The sequence below is a fragment of the Zophobas morio genome, unplaced genomic scaffold, assembly GCF_036711695.1.
Source record: "Zophobas morio isolate AGI-343-1 ecotype UQ-CSIRO unplaced genomic scaffold, CSIRO_AGI_Zmor_V1 ptg000029l, whole genome shotgun sequence".
In the NCBI taxonomy this organism is placed as follows: Eukaryota; Metazoa; Arthropoda; class Insecta; order Coleoptera; family Tenebrionidae; genus Zophobas; species Zophobas morio.
The window spans coordinates 3,756,867-3,762,866 of record NW_026972134.1 but is presented as its reverse complement, the minus strand read 5'-3'; positions in this window follow the sequence as shown (position 1 = coordinate 3,762,866).

Below are 6,000 nucleotides of genomic sequence, written 5' to 3'. Positions count from 1 at the left end.
ATAATAATAATTTAATTAATAAAAAATAAACAAATAAATAAATAAATATAGGTGAACGCTCTAAAATATTGGTTCTACATTTGGATATGGATAAACGTAATTCTTCAAATGGCCTCACAAAATAATCAAGCTGTGTCAAATCCGGTAAACCGGCCTATCCATCTGCCAGGAAAAGTTCCATTTAAGTACTGTGCTTTTGACGTCCAAAATGGGGTGGAGCACCCTCTTCTTGAAACCAAATAATTTCTGCTAGTAACTCCGAATTTTAGTAATTGGGAAACTATTCTCTAAGTCTAGGCACTATACGTTCCCGCAACAGCCTTAAGTATCCCTCAGAATTTAAATTCCCATTAATAAAAAAAGAACCAATTACAGGGTAACCAATAATACCGCACCAAACATTCAGTTTTTTTGCACGCTGTGAGTGGACTGGCTCCATTCAGTATGGATTTGTGTCAGACCAGTACCTACAGTTGTGTCTGTTCACATGATCACTTAAACAAAACCTAGATTTGTCAGAAAACAAAATCCTGTTGATAAAATTTCCGTCTTGTATTCTGTTCATAATAATTTCCCTCTTGTTGGAATTCATCCGTGTAATAACAGCCCACTGCATGCGAGTAAAAGACTATTTTATCAACGACTGAATAAAAAATTCTGCACTTAAAAATTTATTTTGTATTTTCCAAAATTGATTGTGACGTTATACTTAGTAATATTGATGCAAGGGGGAGATGCAATATTAACATTACTATTCAACTACAAATTTGAAACTTTTGATGTTCCAGCTTCGGAATTAGGTCTTGATTCTTCCGATCGCGTTTTACATGAAGTGCAACCTGATTCTAATTGATGTAGAATTTTTGTGGCGATATTTATTTTAAGGTAACTCAACTCAATATGGCCTAGTATCCAATATGGCATATTGACTTTTTCTCATATGTTTCAAACAAAATGTGGTAGATTGCCACTGGGATACATTCTGGAACGTTTTTATATCATTTAGGAGCAATCAGTAAAGTAATACACCGTTTCGTTTACTTACAATGCAATTCTTTGTGATGGTGATTTGACGACTCAGTATGCGTTCTATTTGATGCCGCCAAGTTTTCTTTGGGTAGTTTTAATCTCAATTACGTTAGCAATTTCATATTTTTATAATTGTGTAGCTCCTTTTTTCCGCTTTTAAATGATCTGCATTAGTTGTACTTCTTAACAGCTTTTCAGTTGGGGATACTGACAATATCTTCGCTTGTGATGTGGAATCAATATGGCGTAGGCGGGCTGTTGGACTGTTGGGTAGATGCTGCAGTTCTCGTTTGATTTTTTTTTTTTGTGAATAAGCTGATTTAAATTACTATGAACAAAAAGCAAGCTCACAGAAGAAGCAAGAAAATTGTTTTTGCAAGATGTATCAAGAAAATATTCTAGAAGATATGAGAATATGCCCCGTATGTAAGAAATATGTGCACGAGGAGTGCGTGGATTTCACTAAAAATGATAAAGATATTTTTATTTCTCCTTATTGTGAAAATTAACAATTTGTTTGTCAATAAACTTTTTTTCCGTGCTTATTTTTGTTTTTTTTTATTTTTTAAAAACAGGCCGTATTGGGTGTCTATGTACTCAATTTGGCTTAAAGACACATTTCATTTAAACCGGGTACTGTCGGGCTCTACAATTTCGAAAATGTCTGAAAATTGAAAATTATGTACAAAAATGTAACCTCTTTCAACTCCCACCATTACTCTTCCATTTCAAGTTCTTACAAAAATTAAAAAAATTCTCAAAAATCCCTCATTGACGTGATCAGGATAGTTGTAATTTTTATTACTCTTCACTGTTTGGGCACAGCATATCTCTTATTTAAGTAGTAACTGAATGGTAGGCGCCATTCGGCCCAAATTTATGGCATCTATAAGCTGTGGTTAGGGGTTTATTGAGCGCTTGAAGCTTTCAGCTTATTGTGACAACTACTATACTTCGCATTATAGCTTGAATAAACTTTTCAAGCACTTTTAATGTAGTATCCCAATTGACGTTCAAATTATTTGAATGCAAAGCATTTTCTCCTTTCACAATGCATCTCCGATCGTCAACAAAAAAAATTGGTAAGTGCCCCTATTGTTAACACATGTCTTTCTGTCATTATTAATAACAAATACAAAAAACAAGTCCACAAACATATACATCCTAATAATATCATTAATAATAATAATAATAATAATCATTTATTTCCAACAGGCAAATTACACCCAATTACTGGAAACAATAAAATACTTAGTTCTAACAAAGAATGTAGGCATAAACTTAAATTAAACTTATTTAACTAGAAAAAAAAAATTAAAGTGAAAAAGAAACAAGGGAAGGTAAAAAAGAAAAAGTTATTTCTCAAAAACCGTAAGAACAATTTCCGAAATTCTGTAAATGGAGTCAAAATGAATATCACATACACTGTTTAAGCTGTTAAATAAATCCATCATCAGCGCTATCGGTGACTTAACTAAAACATTAGTTCTTTTAGGTGCAGAATAAAAAGTACGTGAGTTCCTTGCGCACATGCGAGGCACTAAAAAACTAAGTTTATTTAAAAGATAAATGCAGTCTATTCGGTAGTTGACAAGATTGTAAAGGAAGCGAATAACACTTATAGCACGTCTGGTATTTAAGGTTGTTAAGTTAAATCTTGCCAAAAGAAGCGAATGATCAAGACCAATAGGGGGATAAACACTATCAACAACATAAGAAATGAATTTAAGGAATTTCCTTTGCAACTATTCAATGTGATCTTTATGAATATTGTATATAGGGTACCATATCAATGCACAGTATTCCAGCCTGGATCTAATCAATGATGCATAAAGGAGTAGCAGAACAGATGCATCGGTGAAATCTTTGCAATTCTTATAAATGAAACCATAAGTTTTGTAAGCCATGCCCAAAGTATCAGAAATGTGATCAGTGAAATAGAATTTTTGATCAACTAGAACACCGAGGTCCTTGATTGAATCAACACGATTTATAACCTCTCCATTTAACGAATAATCATGTAGTAATAATTTAGATTTTCTCGAGAAAGTCATTACATTGCATTTGGATACGTTAAGGGTTAAGCGATTTTGTGCACACCAGTTTGAGATGATGTCAAGATTTTTTTGCAAAGTGAGAGCGTCACCAGAAGCACGTATTTCAAGGTAAAGTTTCATATCATCGGCGAATAACAATTTACCACAAGAAATATCATCAACTATATCATTGATGAATATGAGAAATAAAAGTGGGCCTAAGTTTGACCCTTGAGGTACCCCAGAGGTTGGAGAAAAGCTTGAGGAGTAAAAGTTACAGTATCTGACAAATTGTACTCTGTTGAGTAAATAAGATTCGAGCAGTAATAATGACTAAGCCGTACGACTGTAATTTGTTAAGAAGAATGTAATAGTCAATTTGATCAAAAGCTTTTTGAAAGTCTGTATAGACAACGTCTACTTGACCTTGTTTATCAATGACTTCGGATACAAATTGGCTAAAACAGGCGAGATTTGTAACAGTAGATCGTTTATTGACAAAACCGTGTTGTTCAGTTGCTAGCAAACTTTTTATTTGAAAATAAATGTGTTTATAAATTACTGACTCGAATATTTTAGAAAAATTGCAAAGCAAAACTATTGCTCTGTAATTAGGAATTAATGTTGGATCGCCCTTCTTAAAAACAGGGGTGACACTGGCTTTTTTCCATATTTCAGGAAACTGAATTTCTTATAATTAGATTGAACAGGACATGTAACGGTTTGACCAAAACACAAGCGCAAAACTTGGAATTCCGTCTATGCCGGCTGTAAGTGAATTCCTAGATCGCTTTAAGGCTTCTAGAATTTCATCCTCTGAGATAGATGTAACAGATATGGGAGTAGAGAAACATTTTGTTACAGCGCACTGCTGGCTAAAATCGGAAGCAATATATACGGAATTGAAGAAATCATTGAACGCGTTTATAATAGCGCAAGGACTGGACAGCTCACTATCGTTGTAGTACATTACCCCTGGAATTCTTGTGTGACCCTTTTTCTTACGAATATATTCCCAGAGCTTTTTCGGATCGGTTGAGAGCGAATGTTGAATATTACTCAAATAATGTTGGTATGCAGATGTGATGAGTGTCTTACAGAGTGATCTGTAGTATCTGAATTTGATCAAATAATGTTCAGTTTTGAAACGTTTATATTTTTTATGAAAAGAATATTTCAACTTTAACCAGTCAAGTATTTCACGATCAAACCATGGAGGGTATTTGCGACAATTGTTGGAATTAATTCTATATTTGGGAACAGACTTGGTGAAAATTTCGTTCAAAGCGTTATAGAAAGAAGAACAAGCAGCGTTTACATCCTTAATGTCATACAAGAAAGATCAATCTGCAGATAAAAGGTCTTGATACAATAACAAAAAATTAGCTTTCATAAAGTTAAATTGTTCTGAATCGGTGTTCGTGCTGAAATTAACAAATGGCTTTTTTATTACCTCAAAGCTTAAATCTAAACTTGGATGGTAGTCATCTTCAATGACAAGAGCGTGCTCCGATCGGGTCACATTACAATTAAGATTAGCGAAAACTAAATCTAAGGTACAACTGAATTTGTTTGGCACGTTATTAAATTGGGTAAAGTTATAAAAGTGACTAAAATTATTTAAGTGTGTACTTATACTATCGTTGGACTTTCGGCAAAAATTTGGCGCATTAAAATCACCCAATACTATAACTCTGTCGTTGTGAGTTTCCTCAATATTACAAGTAGTATGTCAAGAAATAATTGGTAATCATTAACGGACACAGATGGGGTTATGTAAAGAACAAAAACAAATAAACAAGTACTAGTATCAAAAGAGATCTTCACGCCAACAATATCGATAAATGGTAGAGTATTAGTAATGGGGGAGAGGTCCAATTGAGAACACATATTTACTTTACGCAGCGAAAAGAACTCCACCGCCCCTTGAAACATGCGTCAACTGTTGATTCCTATCTTTTCTAAAGAGAACAAAGTTATCAGGAAAAAGTTCACTATTCTGAATTTCGTCGCTTAACTAGGTTTCACTTAAAGCTATAAAATTATAATTGCACATATATATATTGTTATAAAAATAGTTAACTTTTGAGCGCAAACCTCGGACATTTTGGTAAAAACAATTGAGAGGAGTAGTGTAACTGGGTGGCGCTTTCAGTTTAAACGTATAATTTTAGGAGTGCCATTGTAATATCGAATTTTTAGATTAGATTCGCCTCTAGCAATACGACCGTTCATCTCTGTCTTAAGTTGATTATATAATTCTAATTGCTTAGGTGTCCTATCAAAAGAAATATTGACGTTTTTGAACCGCAGATCGTTTTTGAGATTTTTAGAACTCCGGACTACACTGAAAACGTCAGATTCGTTCTTAAAAAACACCTTAATGGGTCGATTGCGAGATTCATTAAATCTACCCATTCTGCGTACACTGAAATTTTCGAAATCGATATTGGGGTTGGTGATGTTCAAAACATTTTTAACTAGAAGATTATCATTTTCCTTTCTTATCTCATCAGAAGAATTATTGGACTGCTCAGGTAAATTAAATATAACAATATTTTTGGCACGTTTCTGGCGTTCCAATACTTCTTGGACAACTTCTTCCAGTACAGGTGTGGACTGACGTTGTTGTGATGACTGGGTGAGTTTGACGTTAATGTCATCAAGTTGGGACTGAAACTCAGTTTTAAGTTGGTTAATTGAAGATGACAACTCATGCTGAAGAGATGTAATAAGTGTTCTGAGATCTTTAAGGCAGGACATATTGTTATTGCACTGATTGCATACAATCTTTATGGATTTGGACTTAGATCTCGTCATTGTTGCTTCCTTTTGAGAGATACCAATGCATGACAGATGAACCGTACCTTGACAACCATCACATTGTGTCTTACCAGCGTTTGTCATTCTACCAGTATTTTTAATTACTAATTAA